General features: G+C 50.7%; 1 long non-coding RNA gene across 1 annotated transcript in view; it reads left to right on the plus strand.

Annotated features, from left to right (window-relative positions):
- The window catches only part of LOC139232970 (uncharacterized), a 29,483-nt gene extending 11,783 nt beyond the window's left edge, over positions 1 to 17,700 (plus strand). The window contains exon 3 of the long non-coding RNA XR_011588124.1: positions 17,558 to 17,700. This is a non-coding gene — a long non-coding RNA (uncharacterized lncRNA). The remainder of the gene's footprint in view (positions 1 to 17,557) is intronic.
- Positions 17,701 to 25,460: the final 7,760 nt, after the last annotated feature.

Consider the following 25,460-nt stretch of genomic DNA (forward strand, 5'->3'; position numbering starts at 1 on the left):
AGTGTGTGTGGAACTGTACCCCAGTGAGAGTCTGTGTGTGTGTGGGACTGTACTCCGGTGAGAGTCAGTATCTGTGGAACTCGACCCCTACGACCTTTCCACCCCCTTGCCCAGTTTGTGGGCTAAAATCTGGATGAGCAGAAATTTTCTCCAATTGAATATTAGGAAGACTGAAGCCATTGTTTTCGGTCCCCTCCACAAACTCCGTTCCCTACCACTGACTCCATTCCTCTCCCCAACTTCTGTCTCTAGCTGAACCAGACTGTTCGCAACTTTGTCACATTTGACCCTGAAATGACCGTTCGACCACATATCCGCAGCATAACTAAGACCACCTATTTCCACCTCCGTAAACAGCATCAGTCTCCACCCTTGACTAAGCTCTGAGCGAGAATCAATGTGCGTGCAACTGTACCCCAGTGAGGGTCAATGTGTGTGGAACGGTACCCCAGTAATAGTCTGTGGGACCTGTACCCCAGTGAGAGTCAGTGTGTGTCGGACCCATGCCCCAGTGAGAGTCAGTGTGTGTGGACCTGTACCCTAGTGAGAGCCAGTGTGTGTGGAATTTGACCCCAGTGAGAATCAGTGTGTGTGGCACCCGTACCCCATTGAGAGTCAGTGTGTGTGGAATTGTACCCCAGTGAGAATCAGTGTGTGTGGGACTGTACCCCAGTGAGAGTCAGTGTATGTGGGACCCGTACCCCAGTGAGAGTCAGTGTGTGTGGGACTGTACCCCATTGAGAGTCAGTGTATGTGGGACCCGTACCCCAGTGAGAATCAGTGTGTGTGGCACCCGTACACCATTGAGAGTCAGTGTGTGTGGGACTGTACCCCAGTGAGAGTCAGTGTGTGGGACCGTACTCCAGTGAGAGTCAGTGTGTGTGGACCTGTACCCCAGTGAGAGTCAGTATGTATGGGACTGTACCCCAGTGAGAGTCAGTGTGTGTGGGACTGTACCCCAGTGAGAGTCAGTGTGTGTGGACCTGTACTCCAGTGAGAGTCAGTGTGTGGTACTGTACTCCAGTGAGAGTCAGTGTGTGTGGACCTGTACCCCAGTGAGAGTCAGTGTGTGTGGGACTGTACCCCAGTGAGAGTCAGTGTGTGTGGGACTGTACCCCAGTGAGAGCCAGTGTGTGTGGGACTGTAAACACAGAAAATAGGTGCAGAAGTTGACCATTCGGCCCTTCGAGCCTGCACCACCATTCAATAAGATCATGGCTGATCATTCACCTCACTACCCCTTTCCTGCTTTCTCTCCATACCCTTTGATCCCTTTAGCCCTAAGGGCCATATCTTGAATATATCCAATGAACTGGCATCAACAACTCTCTGCGTTAGGGAATTCCACAGGTTAACAACTCTCTGAGTGAAGAAGTTTCTCATCTCAGTCCTAAATGGCCTAACCCTTATCCTTAGACTATGTCCCCTGGTTATGGACTTCCCCAACATCGGGAACATTTTTCCTGCATCTAACCTGTCCCGTCCTGTCAGAAATTTATATGTTTCTATGAGATCCCCGCTCATCCTTCTAAACTCCAGTGAATACAGGCCCAGTCGATCCAGTCTCTCCTCATATATCAGTCTTGCCATCCCGGGGATCAGTCTGGTGAACCTTCGCTGCACTCCCTCAATAGCAAGAACATCCTTCCTCAGATTAGGAGCCCAAAACTGAACACAATATTCCAGGTGAGGCCTCACAAAGGTCCTGTACAACTGCATTAAGACCTCCCTGCTCCTATACTCAAATCCCCTAGCTATGAAGGCCAACATAGCATTTGCCTTCTTCACCGCCTGCTGTACCTGCATGCCAACTTTCAATGACTGATGTACCATGACACCCAGGTCTCGTTGCACCTCCCCTTTTCCTAATCTGCCGCCATTCAGATAATATTCCGTCCTCATGTTTTTCACACCAAAGTGGATACCCTCACATTTATCCACATTATACTGCATCTGCCACTCGTTTGCCCACTCACCTAATCTGTCCAAGTCACCCTGCAGCCTTTTAGCATCCTCCTCACAGCTCACACCATCCCCCAGCTTAGTGTCATCTGCAAACTTGGAGAAATTACACTCAAGTCCCTCATCCAAATCGTTAATGTATATTGTAAAGAGCTGGGGTCCCAGCACTGAGCCCTGCGGCATCCCACTAGTCACTGCCTGCCATTCTGAAAAGGACCCGTTTATCCCGACTCTCTGCTTCCTGTCTGCCAACCAGTTCTCTATCCACATCAGTACATTACCCCCAATACCATGCGCTTTAATTTTGCACACAAATCTCTTGTGTGGGACCTTGTCAAAAGCCTTTTGAAAGTCCAAATACACCACATCCACCAGTTCTCTCTTTTCCACTCTACTAGTTACATCCTCAAAAATTCTAGAAGGTTTGTCAAGCAGGATTTTCCTTTCATAAATCCATGTTGACTTGGACCGATACTGTCACTGCTTTCCAAATGTGCTGCTATTTCATCTTTAATAATTGATTCCAACATTTTCCCCACTACTGATGTCAGGCTATAATTACCTGCCTTCACTTTCCCATCCTTCTTCAAGAGTTGTGTTATATTATCTACCCACCAGTCCATAGGAACCGATCCAGAGTCGATAGACTGTTGGAAAATGATCATCAATGCATCCACTATTTCTTGGGCTACTTCCTTAAGTACTCTGGAATGCAGACTATCAGGCCCCGAGGATTTATCGGCCTTCAATCCCATCAATTTCCCGAACACAATTTCCCGCCTAATAAGATTTCCTTCAGTTCCTCCTTCTCGCGAGACACTCGGTCCCTTCGTATTTCCAGAAGATTATTTGTGTCTTCCTTCGTGAAGACAGAACCAAAGTATTTGTTTAACTGATCCACCATTTCTTTGTTCCCCATTATAAATTCACCTGAATCTGACTGCAAGGGACCTATGTTTGCCTTCACTAATCTTTTTCTCTTCACGTATCTATACAAGCATTTGCAGTCAGTTTTTATGTTCCCAGCAAGCTTCCTCTCATACTCTATTTTCCCCCTCCTAATTAAACCCTTTGTCCTCCTCTACTGTATTATAAAATACTCCCAGTCCTCAGGTTTGCTGCTTTTTCTGGCCAATTTATATACCTCTTCCTTGGATTTAACACTATCCTTAATTTCCCTTGTTAGCCATGGTTGAGCCACCTTCCCCGTTTTATTTTTACTCCAGATAGGGATGTACAATTGTTGAAGTTCATCCATGTGATCTTTAAATGTTTGCCATTGCCTATCCACCGTTAACCCATTAAGTATCATTCGCCAGTCTATTCTAGCCAATTCACGTCTCATACCATCAAAGTTACCTTTCCTTAAGTTCATGACCCTAGTCTCTGAATTAACCGTGTCACTCTCCATTTTAATGAAGTATTCTACCATATTATGGTCACTCTTCCCCAAGGGGCCTCGCACAACAAGATTGCTAATTAGTCCTTTCTCATTACACATCACTCAGTCTAGGATGACCAGCCCTCTAGTTGGCTCCTCGACATATTGTTCTAGAAAACCATCCCGAATACACTGCAGGAAATCCTCCTCCACTGCATTGCTACCAGTTTGGTTAGCCCAATCAATATGTAGATTAAAGTCACCCATGATAACTGCTGTACCTTTATTGCAGACATCCCTTATTTCTTGTTTGATGCTGTCCCCAACCTCGCTATTACTGTTTGGTGGTCTGTACACAACTCCCACCAGCGTTTTCTGCCCTTTGATATTCCGTAGCTCCACCCATACCGATTCCACATCATCCAAGCTAATGTCCTTCCTTACTATTGCATTAATTTCCTCTTTAACCAGCAATGCCACCCCACCTCCTTTTCCTTTCTATCTGTCCTTCCTAAATGTTGACTATCCCTGGATGTTGAGTTCCCAGCCTTGGTCACCCTGGAGCCATGTCTCCGTGATGCGAATTACATCATCTCCGTTAATTGCTGTCTGTGCAGTTAATTCGTCCACCTTGTTGCGAATACTCCTCGCATTGAGGCACGGAGCCTTCAGGCTTGTCTTTTTAACACCCTTTGCCCCTTTAGAATTTTGCTGTAATGTGGTCCTTTTTGCTTTTTGCCATGGGTTTCTCTACCCTCCACTTTTACTTTTCTTCTTTCTATCTTTTACTTCTGCCCCATTCTACTTTCCTCTGTCTCCCTGCATAGGTTCCCATCCCCCTGCCACATTAGTTTAACCCCTCCTCAACAGCACGAGCAAACACTTCCCCGAGGACATTGGTTCCGGTCCTGCCCAGGTGCAGACCGTCCGGTTTGTACTGGTCGCACCTCCCCCAGAACCGGTTCCAACATCCCAGGAATTTGAATCCTTCCCTTCTGCACCACTCCTCAAGCCACTGTACCCCAGTGAAAGTCAGTGTGTGTGGGACTGTACCCCAGTCAGAGTCATTGTGTGTGGAACCCGTACCCCAGTGAGGGTCAGTGTGTGTGGAACTCGTAACCCAGTGAGAATCAGTGTGTGTGGGAACTGCACCGCAGTGAGAGTCAGTGTCTGTGGACCTGTACCCCAATGAGAGTCAGTATGTGTGGAACTGTACCCAAGTGAGAGTCTGTGAGACCCGTACCCCAGTGAGAGTCAGTGACTGTGGACCTGTACCCCAGTGAGAGTCAGTGTGTGTGGAATTGTAGCCCAGTGAGAATCAGTGTGTGGGGACCCATACCCCAGTGAGAGTCAGTGTGTGTGGAACTGTACCCCAGTGAGAGTCAGTGTTTGTGGAACTGTACCCGAGTGAGAGTCAGTGTGTGTGGAATTTGACCCCAGTGAGAGTCAGTGTGTGTGGCACCTGTACCCCAGTGAGAATCAGTGTGTGTGGAACTGTACCCCAGTGAGAGTCAGTGTGTGTGGGACCCGTACCCCAGTGAGAGTCAGTGTGTGTGGCACCTGTACCCCACTGAGAATCAGTGTGTGTGGAACTGTACCCCAGTGAGAGTCAGTGTGTGTGGGACCCGTACCCCAGTGAGAGTCAGTGTGTGTGGAATTGTACCCCAACGAGAGTCATTGAGTGTGGAACTTTACCCCAGTGAGAGTCAGTGTCTGTGGCACCCGTACCCCAGTGAGAGTCAGTGTGTGTGGGACCCTTACCCCAGTGAGAGTCAGTATGTGTGGGACTATACCCCAGTGAGAGTCACTGTGTTGGAATTTGACCCCAGTGAGAGTCAGTGTGTGTGGCACCTGTACACCAATGAGAATCAGTGTGTGTGGAACTGTACCCCATTGAGAGTCAGTGTGTGTGGGACCCGTACCCCAGTGAGAGTCAGTGTGTGTGGGACCCGTACCCCAGTGAGAGTCAGTGTGTGTGGCACCTGTACCCCACTGAGAATCAGTGTGTGTGGAACTGTACCCCATTGAGAGTCAGTGTGTGTGGGACCCGTACCCCAGTGAGTGTCAGTGTGTGTGGAACTGTACCCAAGTGAGAGTCAGTGTGTGTGGAACTGTACCCCAGTGAGAGTCAGTGTGTGTGGGACCCGTACCCCAGTGAGAGTCAGTGCATGTGGGACCCGTACCCCAGTGAGTGTCAGTGTGTGTGGAACTGTACCCAAGTGAGAGTCAGTGTGTGTGGGACCCGTACCCCAGTGAGAGTCAGTGTGTGTGGGACCCGTACCCCAGTGAGAGTCAGTGTGTGTGGCACCCGTAGCCCAGTGAGAGTCAGTGTGTGTGGGACTATACCCCAGTGAGAGTCAGTGTGTGTGGAATTTGACCCCAGTGAGAATCAGTGTGTGTGGGACCCGTTCCCCAGTGAGAGTCAGTGTGTGTGGAATTGTACCCCAGTGAGAGTCAGTGTGTGTGGGACCCGTAGCCCAGTGAGAGTCAGTATGTGTGGGACTATACCCCAGTGAGAGTCAGTGTGTGTGGAATTTGACCCCAGTGAGAGTCAGTGTGTGTGGCACCTGTACCCCACTGAGAATCAGTGTGTGTGGAACTGTACCCCATTGAGAGTCAGTGTGTGTGGGACCCGTACCCCAGTGAGTGTCAGTATGTGTGGAACTGTACCCCATTGAGAGTCAGTGTATGTGGGACCCGTACCCCAGTGCGAGTCAGTGTATGTGGGACCCGTTCCCCAGTGAGAGTCAGTGTGTGTGGGACCCGTACCCAGTGCGAGTCAGTGTGTGTGGAATTGTACCCCAGTGAGAGTCAGTGTGTGTGGGACCCGTAGCCCAGTGAGAGTCAGTATGTGTGGAACCCATACCCCAGTGAGAGTCATTGTGTGTGGGACCCGTACACCAGTGAGAGTCAGTGTGTGTGGGACCCGTACCCCAGTGCGAGTCAGTGTGTGTGGAACTGTAACCAAGTGAGAGTCAGTGTGTGTGGGACTGTACCCCTGTGAGAGTCAGTGTGTGTGGGATCCGTACCCCAGTGGAAGTCAGTGTGTGTGGCATTGTACCCCAGTGAGAGTCAGTGTGTGTGGGAACTGTACCGCAGTGAGAGTCAGTGTCTGTGGACCTGTACCCCACTGAGAGTCAGTGTGTGTGGAACTGTACCCCACTGAGAGTCATTGTGTGTGGAACTGTACCCAATTGAGAGTCAGTGTGTGTGGAACTGTACCCAAGTGAGAGTCAGTGTGTGTGGAACTGTACCCAAGTGAGAGTCAGTGTGTGTGGAACTGTACCCAAGTGAGAGTCAGTGTGTGTGGAACTGTACCCAATTGAGAGTCAGTGTGTGTGGAACTGTACCCAAGTGAGAGTCAGTGTGTGTGGAACTGTACCCAAGTGAGAGTCAGTGTGTGTGGAACTGTACCCAAGTGAGAGTCAGTGTGTGTGGAACTGTACCCAAGTGAGAGTCAGTGTGTGTGGAACTGTACCCCAGTGAGAGTCAGTGTGTGTGGAACTGTACCCAAGTGAGAGTCATTGTGTGTGGAACTGTACCCCATTGAGAGTCAGTGTGTGTGGAACTGTACCCCAGTGAGAGTCAGTGTGTGTGGCACTGTACCCAAGTGAGAGTCAGTGTCTGTGGAACTGTACCCCAGTGAGAGTCAGTGTGTGTGGCACCTTACCCCACTGAGAATCAATGTGTGTGGAACTGTACCCCATTGAGAGTCAGTGTGTGTGGAACTGTACCCCAGTGAGAGTCAGTGTGTGTGGAACTGTACCCCAGTGAGAGTCAGTGTGTGTGGCACCTTACCCCACTGAGAATCAATGTGTGTGGAACTGTACCCCATTGAGAGTCAGTGTGTGTGGAACTGTACCCCAGTGAGAGTCAGTGTGTGTGGAACTGTACCCCAGTGAGAGTCAGTGTGTGTGGCACCTTACCCCACTGAGAATCAATGTGTGTGGAACTGTACCCCATTGAGAGTCAGTGTGTGTGGGACCCGTACCCCAGTGAGAGTCAGTGTGTGTGACAATGTACCCAAGTGAGAGTCAGTGTGTGTGGCACTGTACCCAAGTGAGAGTCAGTGTGTGTGGAACTGTACCCCAGTGAGAGTCAGTGTGTGTGGCACCTTACCCCACTGAGAATCAATGTGTGTGGAACTGTACCCCATTGAGAGTCAGTGTGTGTGGGACCCGTACCCCAGTGAGAGTCAGTGTGTGTGACAATGTACCCAAGTGAGAGTCAGTGTGTGTGGCACTGTACCCAAGTGAGAGTCAGTGTGTGTGGAACTGTACCCCAGGCTGAGTCAGTGTGTGTGGGACCCGTACCGCAGTGTGAGTCAGTGTCTGTGGACCTGTACCCCAGTGAGAGTCAGTGTGTGTGGGACCCGTACCCCATTGAGAGTCATTGTGTGTGGAACTTTACCCCAGTGAGAGTCAGTGTGTGTGGCACCCGTACCCCAGTGAGAGTCAGTGTGTGTGGGACCCTTACCCCAGTGAGAGTCAGTGTGTGTGGAATTGTACACCAGTGAGAGTCAGTGTGTGTGGGACCCGAACCCCAGTGAGAGTCATTGTGTGTGGAACTTTACCCCAGTGAGAGTCAGTGTGTGTGGAACTGTACCCAAGTGAGAGTCAGTGTGTGTGGAACTGTACCCAAGTGAGAGTCAGTGTGTGTGGAACTGTACCCCAGTGAGAGTCGGTGTGTGTGGAACTGTACCCCAGTGAGAGTCAGTGTGTGTGGAACTGTACCCCAGTGAGAGTCAGTGTGTGTGGAACCCGTACCCCAGTGAGAGTCATTGTGTGTGGAACTTTACCCCAGTGAGAGTCAGTGTGTGTGGCACCCGTACCCCAGTGAGAGTCAGTGTGTGTGGAATTGTACCCCAGTGAGAGTCAGTGTGTGTGGAACCCGTACCCCAGTGAGAGTCAGTGTGTGTGGAATTGTACCCCAGTGAGAGTCAGTGTGTGTGGAATTGTACCCCAGTGAGAGTCAGTGTGTGTGGAACCCGTACCCCAGTGAGAGTCAGTGTGTGTGGGACTGTACACCAGTGAGAGTCAATGTGTGTGGCACCTGTACCCCAGTGAGAGTCAGTGTATGTGGTACTGTACACCAGTGAGAGTCAGTGTGTGTGTGGGACTGCACCCCAGTGAGAGTCAGTATGTGTGGAACTGTACCCCAGTGAGAGTCACTGTGTGTGGGATCCGTACCCCAGTGGAAGTCAGTGTGTGTGGGACTGTACCCCAGTGAGAGGCAGTGTTTGTGGAACAATACCCCATTGAGAGTCAGTGTGTGTGGAACTGTACCCCACTGAGAGTCATTGTGTGTGGAACTGTACCCCACTGAGAGTCAGTGTATGTGGAACTGTACCCAAGTGAGAGTCAGTGTGTGTGGAACTGTACCCAATTGAGAGTCAGTGTGTGTGGAACTGTACCCAAGTGAGAGTCAGTGTGTGTGGAACTGTACCCAAGTGAGAGTCAGTGTGTGTGGAACTGTACCCCATTGAGAGTCAGTGTATGTGGGACCCGTACCCCAGTGAGAGTCAGTGTGTGTGGCACCCGTACCCCACTGAGAGTCAGTGTATGTGGAACTGTACCCAAGTGAGAGTCAGTGTGTGTGGAACTGTACCCAATTGAGAGTCAGTGTGTGTGGAACTGTACCCAAGTGAGAGTCAGTGTGTGTGGCACTGTACCCAAGTGAGAGTCAGTGTGTGTGGAACTGTACCCCATTGAGAGTCAGTGTGTGTGGGAACTGTACCGCAGTGAGAGTCAGTGTCTGTGGACCTGTACCCCAGTGAGAGTCAGTATGTGTGGAACTGTATCCCAGTGAGAGTCTGTGGGACCCGTACCCCAGTGAGAGTCAGTGTCTGTGGAACTGTACCCCAGTGAGAGTCAGTGTGTGTGGAATTCTACCCCAGTGAGAGTCAGTGTGTGTGGAACTGTACCCCAGTGAGAGTCAGTGTGTGTGGCACCTTACCCCACTGAGAATCAATGTGTGTGGAACTGTACCCCATTGAGAGTCAGTGTGTGTGGGACCCGTACCCCAGTGAGAGTCAGTGTGTGTGACAATGTACCCAAGTGAGAGTCAGTGTGTGTGGCACTGTACCCAAGTGAGAGTCAGTGTGTGTGGAACTGTACCCCAGGCTGAGTCAGTGTGTGTGGGATCGTACCGCAGTGTGAGTCAGTGTCTGTGGACCTGTACCCCAGTGAGAGTCAGTGTGTGTGGGACCCGTACCCCAGTGAGAGTCATTGTGTGTGGAACTTTACCCCAGTGAGAGTCAGTGTGTGTGGCACCCGTACCCCAGTGAGAGTCAGTGTGTGTGGAACCCTTACCCCAGTGAGAGTCAGTGTGTGTGGAATTGTACCCCAGTGAGAGTCAGTGTGTGTGGGACCCGAACCCCAGTGAGAGTCATTGTGTGTGGAACTTTACCCCAGTGAGAGTCAGTGTGTGTGGAACTGTACCCAAGTGAGAGTCAGTGTGTGTGGAACTGTACCCCAGTGAGAGTCGGTGTGTGTGGAACTGTACCCCAGTGAGAGTCAGTGTGTGTGGAACCCGTACCCCAGTGAGAGTCATTGTGTGTGGAACTTTACCCCAGTGAGAGTCAGTGTGTGTGGCACCCGTACCCCAGTGAGAGTCAGTGTGTGTGGAATTGTACCCCAGTGAGAGTCAGTGTGTGTGGAACCCGTACCCCAGTGAGAGTCAGTGTGTGTGGAATTGTACCCCAGTGAGAGTCAGTGTGTGTGGAATTGTACCCCAGTGAGAGTCAGTGTGTGTGGGACTGTACACCAGTGAGAGTCAATGTGTGTGGCACCTGTACCCCAGTGAGAGTCAGTGTATGTGGTACTGTACACCAGTGAGAGTCAGTGTGTGTGTGGGACTGCACCCCAGTGAGAGTCAGTATGTGTGGAACTGTACCCCAGTGAGAGTCACTGTGTGTGGGATCCGTACCCCAGTGGAAGTCAGTGTGTGTGGGACTGTACCCCAGTGAGAGGCAGTGTTTGTGGAACAATACCCCATTGAGAGTCAGTGTGTGTGGAACTGTACCCCACTGAGAGTCATTGTGTGTGGAACTGTACCCCACTGAGAGTCAGTGTATGTGGAACTGTACCCAAGTGAGAGTCAGTGTGTGTGGAACTGTACCCAATTGAGAGTCAGTGTGTGTGGAACTGTACCCAAGTGAGAGTCAGTGTGTGTGGAACTGTACCCAAGTGAGAGTCAGTGTGTGTGGAACTGTACCCCATTGAGAGTCAGTGTATGTGGGACCCGTACCCCAGTGAGAGTCAGTGTGTGTGGCACCCGTACCCCACTGAGAGTCAGTGTATGTGGAACTGTACCCAAGTGAGAGTCAGTGTGTGTGGAACTGTACCCAATTGAGAGTCAGTGTGTGTGGAACTGTACCCAAGTGAGAGTCAGTGTGTGTGGCACTGTACCCAAGTGAGAGTCAGTGTGTGTGGAACTGTACCCCATTGAGAGTCAGTGTGTGTGGGAACTGTACCGCAGTGAGAGTCAGTGTGTGTGGAACTGTATCCCAGTGAGAGTCTGTGGGACCCGTACCCCAGTGAGAGTCAGTGTCTGTGGAACTGTACCCCAGTGAGAGTCAGTGTGTGTGGAATTCTACCCCAGTGAGAGTCAGTGTGTGTGGAACTGTACCCCAGTGAGAGTCAGTGTGTGTGGCACCTTACCCCACTGAGAATCAATGTGTGTGGAACTGTACCCCATTGAGAGTCAGTGTGTGTGGGACCCGTACCCCAGTGAGAGTCAGTGTGTGTGACAATGTACCCAAGTGAGAGTCAGTGTGTGTGGCACTGTACCCAAGTGAGAGTCAGTGTGTGTGGAACTGTACCCCAGGCTGAGTCAGTGTGTGTGGGACCCGTACCGCAGTGTGAGTCAGTGTCTGTGGACCTGTACCCCAGTGAGAGTCAGTGTGTGTGGGACCCGTACCCCAGTGAGAGTCATTGTGTGTGGAACTTTACCCCAGTGAGAGTCAGTGTGTGTGGCACCCGTACCCCAGTGAGAGTCAGTGTGTGTGGAACCCTTACCCCAGTGAGAGTCAGTGTGTGTGGAATTGTACCCCAGTGAGAGTCAGTGTGTGTGGGACCCGAACCCCAGTGAGAGTCATTGTGTGTGGAACTTTACCCCAGTGAGAGTCAGTGTGTGTGGAACTGTACCCAAGTGAGAGTCAGTGTGTGTGGAACTGTACCCCAGTGAGAGTCGGTGTGTGTGGAACTGTACCCCAGTGAGAGTCAGTGTGTGTGGAACCCGTACCCCAGTGAGAGTCATTGTGTGTGGAACTTTACCCCAGTGAGAGTCAGTGTGTGTGGCACCCGTACCCCAGTGAGAGTCAGTGTGTGTGGAATTGTACCCCAGTGAGAGTCAGTGTGTGTGGAATTCTACCCCAGTGAGAGTCAGTGTGTGTGGAACTGTACCCCAGTGAGAGTCAGTGTGTGTGGCACCTTACCCCACTGAGAATCAATGTGTGTGGAACTGTACCCCATTGAGAGTCAGTGTGTGTGGGACCCGTACCCCAGTGAGAGTCAGTGTGTGTGACAATGTACCCAAGTGAGAGTCAGTGTGTGTGGCACTGTACCCAAGTGAGAGTCAGTGTGTGTGGAACTGTACCCCAGGCTGAGTCAGTGTGTGTGGGATCGTACCGCAGTGTGAGTCAGTGTCTGTGGACCTGTACCCCAGTGAGAGTCAGTGTGTGTGGGACCCGTACCCCAGTGAGAGTCATTGTGTGTGGAACTTTACCCCAGTGAGAGTCAGTGTGTGTGGCACCCGTACCCCAGTGAGAGTCAGTGTGTGTGGAACCCTTACCCCAGTGAGAGTCAGTGTGTGTGGAATTGTACCCCAGTGAGAGTCAGTGTGTGTGGGACCCGAACCCCAGTGAGAGTCATTGTGTGTGGAACTTTACCCCAGTGAGAGTCAGTGTGTGTGGAACTGTACCCAAGTGAGAGTCAGTGTGTGTGGAACTGTACCCCAGTGAGAGTCGGTGTGTGTGGAACTGTACCCCAGTGAGAGTCAGTGTGTGTGGAACCCGTACCCCAGTGAGAGTCATTGTGTGTGGAACTTTACCCCAGTGAGAGTCAGTGTGTGTGGCACCCGTACCCCAGTGAGAGTCAGTGTGTGTGGAATTGTACCCCAGTGAGAGTCAGTGTGTGTGGAACCCGTACCCCAGTGAGAGTCAGTGTGTGTGGAATTGTACCCCAGTGAGAGTCAGTGTGTGTGGAATTGTACCCCAGTGAGAGTCAGTGTGTGTGGGACTGTACACCAGTGAGAGTCAATGTGTGTGGCACCTGTACCCCAGTGAGAGTCAGTGTATGTGGTACTGTACACCAGTGAGAGTCAGTGTGTGTGTGGGACTGCACCCCAGTGAGAGTCAGTATGTGTGGAACTGTACCCCAGTGAGAGTCACTGTGTGTGGGATCCGTACCCCAGTGGAAGTCAGTGTGTGTGGGACTGTACCCCAGTGAGAGGCAGTGTTTGTGGAACAATACCCCATTGAGAGTCAGTGTGTGTGGAACTGTACCCCACTGAGAGTCATTGTGTGTGGAACTGTACCCCACTGAGAGTCAGTGTATGTGGAACTGTACCCAAGTGAGAGTCAGTGTGTGTGGAACTGTACCCAATTGAGAGTCAGTGTGTGTGGAACTGTACCCAAGTGAGAGTCAGTGTGTGTGGAACTGTACCCAAGTGAGAGTCAGTGTGTGTGGAACTGTACCCCATTGAGAGTCAGTGTATGTGGGACCCGTACCCCAGTGAGAGTCAGTGTGTGTGGCACCCGTACCCCACTGAGAGTCAGTGTATGTGGAACTGTACCCAAGTGAGAGTCAGTGTGTGTGGAACTGTACCCAATTGAGAGTCAGTGTGTGTGGAACTGTACCCAAGTGAGAGTCAGTGTGTGTGGCACTGTACCCAAGTGAGAGTCAGTGTGTGTGGAACTGTACCCCATTGAGAGTCAGTGTGTGTGGGAACTGTACCGCAGTGAGAGTCAGTGTGTGTGGAACTGTATCCCAGTGAGAGTCTGTGGGACCCGTACCCCAGTGAGAGTCAGTGTCTGTGGAACTGTACCCCAGTGAGAGTCAGTGTGTGTGGAATTCTACCCCAGTGAGAGTCAGTGTGTGTGGAACTGTACCCCAGTGAGAGTCAGTGTGTGTGGCACCTTACCCCACTGAGAATCAATGTGTGTGGAACTGTACCCCATTGAGAGTCAGTGTGTGTGGGACCCGTACCCCAGTGAGAGTCAGTGTGTGTGACAATGTACCCAAGTGAGAGTCAGTGTGTGTGGCACTGTACCCAAGTGAGAGTCAGTGTGTGTGGAACTGTACCCCAGGCTGAGTCAGTGTGTGTGGGACCCGTACCGCAGTGTGAGTCAGTGTCTGTGGACCTGTACCCCAGTGAGAGTCAGTGTGTGTGGCACCCGTACCCCAGTGAGAGTCAGTGTGTGTGGAACCCTTACCCCAGTGAGAGTCAGTGTGTGTGGAATTGTACCCCAGTGAGAGTCAGTGTGTGTGGGACCCGAACCCCAGTGAGAGTCATTGTGTGTGGAACTTTACCCCAGTGAGAGTCAGTGTGTGTGGAACTGTACCCAAGTGAGAGTCAGTGTGTGTGGAACTGTACCCCAGTGAGAGTCGGTGTGTGTGGAACTGTACCCCAGTGAGAGTCAGTGTGTGTGGAACCCGTACCCCAGTGAGAGTCATTGTGTGTGGAACTTTACCCCAGTGAGAGTCAGTGTGTGTGGCACCCGTACCCCAGTGAGAGTCAGTGTGTGTGGAATTGTACCCCAGTGAGAGTCATTGTGTGTGGAACTTTACCCCAGTGAGAGTCAGTGTGTGTGGCACCCGTACCCCAGTGAGAGTCAGTGTGTGTGGAACCCGTACCCCAGTGAGAGTCAGTGTGTGTGGAACTGTACCCCAGTGAGAGTCAGTGTGTGTGGAACCCGTACCCCAGTGAGAGTCAGTGTGTGTGGGACTGTACACCAGTGAGAGTCAATGTGTGTGGCACCTGTACCCCAGTGAGAGTCAGTGTATGTGGTACTGTACACCAGTGAGAGTCAGTGTGTGTGTGGGACTGCACCCCAGTGAGAGTCAGTATGTGTGGAACTGTACCCCAGTGAGAGTCACTGTGTGTGGGATCCGTACCCCAGTGGAAGTCAGTGTGTGTGGGACTGTACCCCAGTGAGAGGCAGTGTTTGTGGAACAATACCCCATTGAGAGTCAGTGTGTGTGGGAACTGTACCGCAGTGAGAGTCAGTGTCTGTGGACCTGTACCCCAGTGAGAGTCAGTATGTGTGGAACTGTATCCCAGTGAGAGTCTGTGGGACCCGTACCCCAGTGTGAGTCAGTGTCTGTGGAACTGTACCCCAGTGTGAGTCAGTGTGTGTGGAATTGTACCCCAGTGAGAGTCAGTGTGTGTGGAACTGTACCCCAGTGAGAGTCAGTGTGTGTGGCACCTTACCCCACTGAGAATCAATGTGTGTGGAACTGTACCCCATTGAGAGTCAGTGTGTGTGGGACCCGTACCCCAGTGAGAGTCAGTGTGTGTGACAATGTACCCAAGTGAGAGTCAGTGTGTGTGGCACTGTACCCAAGTGAGAGTCAGTGTGTGTGGAATTGTACCCCAGTGAGAGTCAGTGTGTGTGGAACCCGTACCCCAGTGAGAGTCAGTGTGTGTGGGACTGTACACCAGTGAGAGTCAATGTGTGTGGCACCTGTACCCCAGTGAGAGTCAGTGTATGTGGTACTGTACACCAGTGAGAGTCAGTGTGTGTGTGGGACTGCACCCCAGTGAGAGTCAGTATGTGTGGAACTGTACCCCAGTGAGAGTCACTGTGTGTGGAACTGTACCCAAGTGAGAGTCAGTGTGTGTGGCACTGTACCCAAGTGAGAGTCAGTGTGTGTGGAACTGTACCCCATTGAGAGTCAGTGTGTGTGGGAACTGTACCGCAGTGAGAGTCAGTGTCTGTGGACCTGTACCCCAGTGAGAGTCAGTATGTGTGGAACTGTATCCCAGTGAGAGTCTGTGGGACCCGTACCCCAGTGAGAGTCAGTGTCTGTGGAACTGTACCCCAGTGAGAGTCAGTGTGTGTGGAATTCTACCCCAGTGAGAGTCAGTGTGTGTGGAACTGTACCCCAGTGAGAGTCAGTGTGTGTGGCACCTTACCCCACTGAGAATCAATGTGTGTGGAACTGTACCCCATTGAGAGTCAGTGTGTGTGGGACCCGTACCCCAGTGAGAGTCAGTGTGTGTGACAATGTACCCAAGTGAGAGTCAGTGTGTGTGGCACTGTACCCAAGTGAGAGTCAGTGTGTGTGGAACTGTACCCCAGGCTGAGTCAGTGTGTGTGGGACCCGTACCGCAGTGTGAGTCAGTGTCTGTGGACCTGTACCCCAGTGAGAGTCAGTGTGTGTGGGACCCGTACCCCAGTGAGAGTCATTGTGTGTGGAACTTTACCCCAGTGAGAGTCAGTGTGTGTGGCACCCGTACCCCAGTGAGAGTCAGTGTGTGTGGAACCCTTACCCCAGTGAGAGTCAGTGTGTGTGGAATTGTACCCCAGTGAGAGTCAGTGTGTGTGGGACCCGAACCCCAGTGAGAGTCATTGTGTGTGGAACTTTACCCCAGTGAGAGTCAGTGTGTGTGGAACTGTACCCAAGTGAGAGTCAGTGTGTGTGGAACTGTACCCCAGTGAGAGTCGGTGTGTGTGGAACTGTACCCCAGTGAGAGTCAGTGTGTGTGGAACCCGTACCCCAGTGAGAGTCATTGTGTGTGGAACTTTACCCCAGTGAGAGTCAGTGTGTGTTGCACCCGTACCCCAGTGAGAGTCAGTGTGTGTGGAATTGTACCCCAGTGAGAGTCAGTGTGTGTGGAACCCGTACCCCAGTGTGAGTCAGTGTGTGTGGAATTGTACCCCAGTGAGAGTCAGTGTGTGTGGAACTGTACCCCAGTGAGAGTCAGTGTGTGTGGCACCTTACCCCACTGAGAATCAATGTGTGTGGAACTGTACCCCATTGAGAGTCAGTGTGTGTGGGACCCGTACCCCAGTGAGAGTCAGTGTGTGTGACAATGTACCCAAGTGAGAGTCAGTGTGTGTGGCATTGTACCCAAGTGAGAGTCAGTGTGTGTGGAACTGTACCCCAGGCTGAGTCAGTGTGTGTGGGACCCGTACCGCAGTGTGAGTCAGTGTCTGTGGACCTGTACCCCAGTGAGAGTCAGTGTGTGTGGGACCCGTACCCCAGTGAGAGTCATTGTGTGTGGAACTTTACCCCAGTGAGAGTCAGTGTGTGTGGCACCCGTACCCCAGTGAGAGTCAGTGTGTGTGGGACCCTTACCCCAGTGAGAGTCAGTGTGTGTGGAATTGTACCCCAGTGAGAGTCAGTGTGTGTGGGACCCGAACCCCAGTGAGAGTCATTGTGTGTGGAACTTTACCCCAGTGAGAGTCAGTGTGTGTGGAACTGTACCCAAGTGAGAGTCAGTGTGTGTGGAACTGTACCCCAGTGAGAGTCAGTGTGTGTGGAACTGTACCCCAGTGAGAGTCAGTGTGTGTGGAACCCGTACCCCAGTGAGAGTCATTGTGTGTGGCACCTGTACCCCAGTGAGAGTCAGTGTGTGTGGGACTGTACACCAGTGAGAGTCAATGTGTGTGGGACTGTACACCAGTGAGAGTCAGTGTGTGTGGGACTGTACCCCAGTGAGAGTCAGTGTGTGTGGTACTGTACCCCAGTGAGAGTCAGTGTGTGTGGACCTGTACCCCAGAGAGTGTCGGCGTATGTGGAACCCAGAGAGAGTCAGCCCTTTCGGAGACCATGAGAAACGTGTATTGATTTTTCTTGTGAAATGAAATGAAGCCGTCTGGCAGTCGTGTGAGCACTGGGAGCTTGACTGCTCCGGGATGCTGTCGATTAAGTACAATTCCTGGGGTTGCGTATGATGCAGTGTGGGGTAATGGCAGCATCAGATGTTGTGGTGAACACTCGGTCAGCTCGGTGAGCAGCTCCTGTAATTGGGACTGTGATTGTATGGAACTGTGTGCATTTGTCCCTCATAGTCACCCTCCCTCCAGGTAGCAGAGTCCTTTGCCAGCACCTGCTCTCATTTGCATGTGGGAGCGATGTGACCCTTGGCTTGTTGTTAGCGCAGTGTGAGCAATGCTGAGCTGTGACTGGGTGAGTGTTGTGTTGGCTCGAGCTGAGGCAGCTGTTGCTACGGTTTGTTGCTTACCCTGTCTGTGTACCCTTACAGGTAGCTGGCCTCACATCTGATGAACCTGGAGTCCTTGATAGACAAAGTACAACAGGACCTCGAACCAACTGCAAAGGTGACTGTTCCTGGAATCCATGTTGTAACCCTTAGGAAATCTCCGATAACCTATAGCTGCAAATACACAAGGTCTGTTTTACAACAACAACAAATTGCCTTTACCGTAGTGAATCGTCCGAAGGTGCTTCACAGGACTATTATGAGATAAAACAATTTGACACCAAGCCGCATAAGTAGAAATTAGCACGTGACCTAAAGCTTGATCAAAGAGGTAGGTTTTAAGGAGCGTCTTGAAGGAGGAAAGAGGTAGTGAGGCGAAGAGGTTTAGGGAGGGAATTCCAGAGTTTAGGGCCGAGGTAACAGAAGGCACGACCACCAATGGTGGAGTGACTATAATCAGGGACGCTGAAGAGGGCAGAATTACAGGAGCACAGACATCTCGGGGGGTTGTAGGGCTGGAGGAGATTACAGAGATCGGGAGGGGCGAGCCCATGGGGCGATTTGTCAACGAGAATGATAATTTTGAAATCGAGGCGTTGTTTAAACGGAATCCAATGTAGGTCGGTGAGCACAGAGGTGATGGGTGAGCAGGACTCGGTGCGAGTTAGGACACAGGGCTGGCATGTTTTGGATCACCTCTAGTTTAAGTCAGGAAGAATATGGGAGGCCAGCCAGGGATGCATTGGAATACTCCCGTCTAGAGGTAACAAAGGCGTGGATGAGCTGAGGTAAGGGTGCAAGGGTCAAGGATGTCTCGGAGCGGGTGCAGGACATTCTAAAAAGGGAGGGAGAACAGCCAGTCGCTCTGTGAGCATCAAACACAGCACTGACCGAGACCTCTCTCTGTGTAAGCATCAAACACAGCATTGACCGAGGCCTCTCTGTGTGAGCATCAAACACAGCACTGACCGAGACCTCTATGTGAGAGCATCAAACACTGCACTGACCGAGGCCTCTCTGTGTGAGCATCAAACACATTGGTACCAACAACATAGATAAAAAAAGGGATGAGGTGCTACGAGACGAATTTAAGGAGCGATGTTACAGAGGTGGAAGTAGGTGGTTTTAATTATGCTGCGGATATGTGGTCGGACGGAGTTTGTGGCAGGGAATAGATAGGCGTTTCTGCGGCCGCAACCGAGACTCCAGGATGGTATGTTGCCTCCCTGGTGCAAGGGTCAAGGATGTCTCGGAGCGGGTGCAGGACATTCGAAAAAGGGAGGGAGAACAGCCAGTTGTTGTGGTGCACATTGGTACCAACGACATAGATAAAAAAAGGGATGAGGTGCTATGAGACGACTTTAAGGAGCTAGGAGCTAAATTAAAAAGTAGGACCTCAAAAGTAGTAATCTCGGGATTGCTACCAGTGCCACGTGCTAGTCAGAGTAGGAATTGCAGGATAGCGCAGATGAATACGTGGCTTGAGCAGTGGTGCAGCAGGGAGGGATTCAAATTCCTGGGGCATTGGAACCGGTTCTAGGGGAGGTGGGACCAGTACAAACCGGACGGTCTGCACCTGGGCAGGACCGGAACCAATGTCCGAGGGGGAGTGTTTGCTAGTGCTGTTGGGGAGGAGTTAAACTAATATGGCAGGGGGATGGGAACCAATGCAGGGAGACAGAGGGAAACAAAAAGGAGACAAAAGCAAAAGACAGAAAGGAGATGAGTAAAAGTGGAGGGCAGAGAAACCCAAGGCAAAAAACAAAAAGGGCCACTGAATATAAAGGGGCTGCAGGAGGGGTCAAAACTAAAAATCATGGTTTAAAAACTAGTATTAAAACACTCTACCTAAATGCACGCAGCATTCGAAATAAAGTAAATGAGTTGACGGCACAAATCATTACAAATGGGTATGATTTTGTGGCCATTACAGAAACATGGTTGCAGGGTGGCCAAGACTGGGAATTAAACATACAGGGGTATCTGACGATTCGGAAAGATAGACAAGAAGGGAAAGAAGGTGTGATAGCTCTGTTAATAAAGGATGATATCAGGGCAGTTGTGAGAGACGATATTGGCTCTAATGAACAAAATGTGGAATCATTGTGGGTGGAGATTAGAGATAGTAAGGGGAAAAAGTCACTGGTGGGCGTAGTTAATAGGCCCCCAAATAATAACTTCACGGTGGGGTGGGCAATAATCAAGGGAATAATTAAGGCATGTGAAAAAGGAACGGCAGTAGTCATGGGGGATTTTAACCTACATATCGATTGGTCAACTCAAATCGCACGGGGTAGTCTGGAGGAGGAATTCATAGAAAGCATATGGGATTGTTTCTTAGAACAGTATGTTACAGAACCTACAAGGGAGCAAGCTATCTTAGATCTGGTCCTGTGTAATGAGACAGAAAAAATAAATGATCTCCTAGTAAAAGATCCTCTCGGAATGAGTGATCACAGTATGGTTGAATTTGTAATACAGATTGAGGGTGAGGAAGTTGTGTCAGAAACGAGCGTACTATGCTTAAACAAAGGGAACTACAGCGGGATGAGGGCAGAGTTGGCTAAAGTAGACTGGAAACACAGACTAAACGGTGGCACAATTGAGGAACAGTGGAGGACTTTTAAGGAGCTCTTTCATAGTGCGCAACAAAAATATATTCCAGTGAAAAAGAAGAGCGGTAAGAGAAGGGATAACCAGCCGTGGATAACCAAGGAAATAAAGGAGAGTATCAAATCAAAGACCAATGCGTATAAGGTGGCCAAGGTTAGTCGGAAATAGAAGATTGGGAAAATTTTAAACAACAGCAAAGAATGACTAAAAAAGCAATAAAGAAAGGAAAGATAGATTTCGAAGGTAAACTTGCGCAAAACATAAAAACAGATAGTAAAAGCTTTTACAGATATATAAAACGGAAAAGAGTGACTAAAGTAAATGTTGGTCCCTTCGAAGATGAGAAGGGGGATTTAATAATGGGAAACGTGGAAATGGCTGAGACCTTAAACAATTATTTTGCTTCGGTCTTCACAGTGGAAGACACAAAAACCATGCCAAAAATTGCTGGTCATGGGAATGTGGGAAGGGAGGACCTTGAGACAATCACTATCACTAGGGGGGTAGTGCTGGACAGGCTAATGGGACTCAAGGTAGACAAGTCCCCTGGTCCTGATGAAATGCATCCCAGGGTATTAAAAGAGATGGCGGAAGTTATAGCAGCTGCATTCGTTATAATCTACCAAAATTCTCTGGACTCTGGGGAGGCACCAGCGGATTGGAAAGCAGCTAATGTAATGCCTCTGTTTAAAAAAGGGGGCAGACAAAAGGCAGGTAACTATAGGCTGGTTAGTTTAACATCTGTAGTGGGGAAAATGCTTGAAACTATCATTAAGGAAGAAATAGCGGGACATCTAGAATCAAGCAGACGCAGCATGGATTCATGAAGGGGAAATCATGTTTAACTAATTTACTAGAATTTTTTGAGGATATAATGAGCATGGTGGATAGAGGTGTACCGATGGATGTGGTGTATTTAGATTTCCAAAAGGCATTCGATAAGGTGCCACACAAAAGGTTACTGCAAAAGATAGAGGTACGCGGAGTCAGAGGAAATGTATTAGCATGGATAGAGAATTGGCTGGCGAACAGAATGTAGAGAGTCGGGATAAATGGGTCCTTTTCGGGTTGGAAATCGGTGGTTAGTGGTGTGCCACAGGGATTGGTGCTGGGACCACAACTGTTTACAATATACATAGATGACCTGGAAGAGGGGACAGAGTGTAGTGTAACAAAATTTGCAGATGACACAAAGATTAGTGGGAAAGCGGGTTGTGTATAGGACACAGAGAGGCTGCAAAGAGATTTGGATAGGTTAAGCGAATGGACGAAGGTTTGGCAGATGGAATACAATGTCGGAAAGTGTGAGGTCATCCACCTTGGGAAAAAAAACGGTAAAAGGGAATATTATTTGAATGGGGAGAAATTACAACATGCTGCGGTGCAGAGGGACCTGGGGGTGAATCCCAAAAAGTTAGTTTGCAGGTGCAGCAGGTAATCAGGAAGGCGAATGGAATGTTGGCCTTCATTGCGAGAGGGATGGAGTACAAAAGCAGGGAGGTCCTGCTGCAACTGTATAGGGTATTGGTAAGGCCGCACCTGGAGTACTGCGTGCAGTTTTGGTCACCTTACTTAAGGAAGGATATACTAGCTTTGGAGGGGGTACAGAGACGATTCACTCGGCTGATTCCGGAGATGAGGGGGTTACCTTATGATGATAGATTGAGTAGACTGGGTCTTTACTTGCTGGAGTTCAGAAGGATGAGGGGGTGATCTTATAGAAACATTTAAAATAATGAAAAGGATAGACAAGATAGAGGCAGAGAGGTTGTTTCCACTGGTCGGGGAGACTAGAACTAGGGGGCACAGCCACAAAATACAGGGGAGCCTATTTAAAACTGAGTTGAGAAGGAATTTCTTCTCCCAGAGGGTTGTGAATCTGTGGAATTCTCTGCCCAAGGAAGCAGTTGAGGCGAGCTCATTGAATGTATTCAAGTCACAGATGGATAGATTTTTAACCAATAAGGGAATTAAGGGTTACGGGGAGCGGGCGGGTAAGTGGAGCTGAGTCCACGGCCAGATCAGCCATGATCTTATTGAATGGCAGAGCAGGCTCGAAGGGCTAGATGGCCTACTCATGTTCCTAATTCTTATGTACTTATGTTCTTTCGACCAAAAACAATGGCTTCGGTCTTCCTAATATTGAATTGGAAAACATTTCTGCTCATCCAGATTTTAGCCCACAAACTAGTTGAGGCGTTGGAGGAGACGAGGGGAATTATACCCCAGTGAGAGTCGGTGCCCGTGGAACTCGATCCATTGAACACGCGACCCCTTAACTCCTCGAATCTTCGACTCCTCCGACCTTTCCACCCCCTCACCCAGTTTGTGGGCTAAAATCTGGATGAGCATAAATTTTCTTCAATTGAATATGTTTTTGGTTTTGGTCCGTTCCCGAGCCACTGACTCCATCCCTCTCCCCAACATCTGGCCAAAACTGAAACTGACTGTTCGGAACCTTGGTGTCACATTTGACCCTGAAATGAGCTTTCGACCACATATACGCAGCATAACTAAGATCGCCTATTTCCACCTCCGTAACATCGTCAGTCTCCGCTCTTGCCGAAGCTCAGAGTGAGAGTCAAGGTGTGTGGAACTGTACCCCAGCGAGAGTCAGTTTGTGTGGAACTGTATCGCAGTGAGAGTCAGTTTGTGTGGAACTGTACCCCAGTGAAAGTCAGTGTGTGTGGGACCCGTATTCCAGTAAGAGTGAGTGTGTGTTGGATCTGTAACCGAGTGAGTGTCAGTTTGTGTTGAACTGTACCCGAGAGTGAGTCAGTGTGTGCTGGACCTGTACCCCAGTGAGATTCATTGTTTCTGGGACTATACGCCAGTGAGAGTCAGTGTGTGTGGAACTGTACCCCAGTGAGAGTCAGTGTGTGTGGACCTGCACACCAATTAGTGTCAGTGTGTGTGGGACTGTGCCCCAATGAGAGTCACCGTTTCTGGGACTGTACGCCAGTGAGAGTCAGTATGAGTGGATCTGTACCCCAGTGAGAGTCAGTGTGTGTGGGACTAGTGCCCAGTGAGAGTCAGTGTGTGTGGGACTGTACCCCAATGAGAATCAGTGTGTGGGACCGTGCCCCAGTGAGAGTCAGTTTGTGTGGAACTGTACCCCAGTGAGAGTCAGTGTGTGTAGGACCTGTATCCCAGAGAGGGTTAGTTTGTGTGGAACCTTACTCCAGTGAGAGTCATTGTGTGTGGGACCCGTACCCCACTGAGAGTCAGTGTGTGTGGGACTGTACCTCAGTGAGAGTCAGTGTGTGTGGAACTATACGTCAGTGAGAGTCAGTGTGTGTGGGACCCGCACCCCAGTGAGAGTCTGTGTGTTTGGAACTGTACCCCAGTGAGAGTCACTGTTTCTGGGACTGTACGCCAGTGAGAGTCAGTGTGTGTGGAACTATACCCCAGTGAGAGTCAGTGTGTGTGGGACCCGTACCCCATTGAGAGTCAGTGTGTGTGGGACCCGTACCTAAGTGAGAGTCAGTGTGTGTGGGACTGTACCCCAGTGAGAGTCAGTGTGTGTGGACCTGTACACCATTTAGTGTCAGTGTGTGTGGCACTGTGCCCCAATGATAGTCACCGTTTCTGGGACTGTACGCCAGTGAGAGTCAGTGTGTGTGGGACTGTACCCCAGTGAGAGTCAGTGTGTGTGGGACTGTACCCCAGTGAGAGTCACTGTTTCTGGGACCGTACGCCAGTGAGAGTCAGTGTGTGTATAACTGTACCCCAGTGAGAGTCAGTGTGTGTGGGACTGTACCCCAGTGAGAGTCAGTGTGTGTGGAATTGTACCCCATTGAAAGTCAGTGTGTGTGGGACTGTTCCCCAGTGAGAGTCAGTGTGTGTGGAACTGTACCCCAGTGAGAGTCAGTGTGTGTGCACCCGTACCCCAGTGAGAGTAAGTGTGTGTAGGACCTGTATCCCAGAGAGAGTTAGTTTGTGTGGAACCTTACTCCAGTGAGAGTCAGTGTGTGTGGGACCCGTACCCCACTGAGAGTCAGTGTGTCTGGGACTGTACCCCAGTGAGAGTCAGTATGAGTGGACATGTACCCCAGTGAGAGTCAGTGTGTGTGGTACTGTACCCCTGTGAGAGTCAGTGTGTGTGGGACCATGCCCCAGTGAGAGTCTGTGTGTGTGGAACTGTACCCCAGTGAGAGTCAGTGTGTGTGGGACCGTGCCCCAGTGAGAGTCAGTTTGTGTGGAACTGTACCCCAGTGAGAGTCAGTGTGTGTGGGACTGTACCCCTGTGAGAGTCAGTGTGTGGGACCGTGCCCCAGTGAGAGTCTGTGTGTGTGGAACTGTACCCCAGTGAGAGTCACTGTTTCTGGGACTGTACGCCAGTGAGAGTCAGTGTGTGTGGAACTAAACCCCAGTGAGAGTCAGTGTGTGTGCAACTGTACCCTAGTGAGAGTCAGTGTGCGTGGAACTGTACCCCAGTGTGCATCAGTGTGTGTTGAACTGTGCCCGAGAGAGATTCAATGTGTGCTTGACCCTACCCCAGTGAGAGTCAGTGTGTGTGGGACCCGTACCCCAGTGAGGGTCAATGGGTGTGGGTCCCGTGCCCCAGTGAGAGTCAGTGTGTGGGACGATACCCCAGTGAGAGTCAGTGTGTGTGGGACCCGTACCCCATTGAGAGTCAGTGTGTGTGGGACCCGTACCTAAGTGAGAGTCAGGATGTGTGGGACTGTACCCCAGTGAGAGTCAGTGTGTGTGGACCTGTACACCATTTAGTGTCAGTGTGTGTGGGACTGTGCCCCAATGATAGTCACCGTTTCTGGGACTGTACGCCAGTGAGAGTCAGTGTGTGTGGGACTGTACCCCAGTGAGAGTCAGTGTGTGTGGGACTGTACCCCAGTGAGAGTCACTGTTTCTGGGACCGTACACCAGTGAGAGTCAGTGTGTGTATAACTGTACCCCAGTGAGAGTCAGTGTGTGTGGGACTGTACCCCAGTGAGAGTCAGTGTGTGTGGAATTGTACCCCATTGAGAGTCAGTGTGTGTGGGACTGTTCCCCAGTGAGAGTCAGTGTGTGTGGAACTCTACCCCAGTGAGAGTCAGTGTGTGTGGAACTATACCCCAGTGAGAGTCAGTGTGTGTGGGACCCGTACCCCATTGAGAGTCAGTGTGTGTGGGACCCGTACCTAAGTGAGAGTCAGTGTGTGTGGGACTGTACCCCAGTGAGAGTCAGTGTGTGTGGACCTGTACACCATTTAGTGTCAGTGTGTGTGGCACTGTGCCCCAATGATAGTCACCGTTTCTGGGACTGTACGCCAGTGAGAGTCAGTGTGTGTGGGACTGTACCCCAGTGAGAGTCAGTGTGTGTGGGACTGTAC

This window comes from Pristiophorus japonicus, chromosome 20 (genome assembly GCF_044704955.1).
Source record: "Pristiophorus japonicus isolate sPriJap1 chromosome 20, sPriJap1.hap1, whole genome shotgun sequence".
Taxonomy (NCBI): Eukaryota; Metazoa; Chordata; class Chondrichthyes; family Pristiophoridae; genus Pristiophorus; species Pristiophorus japonicus.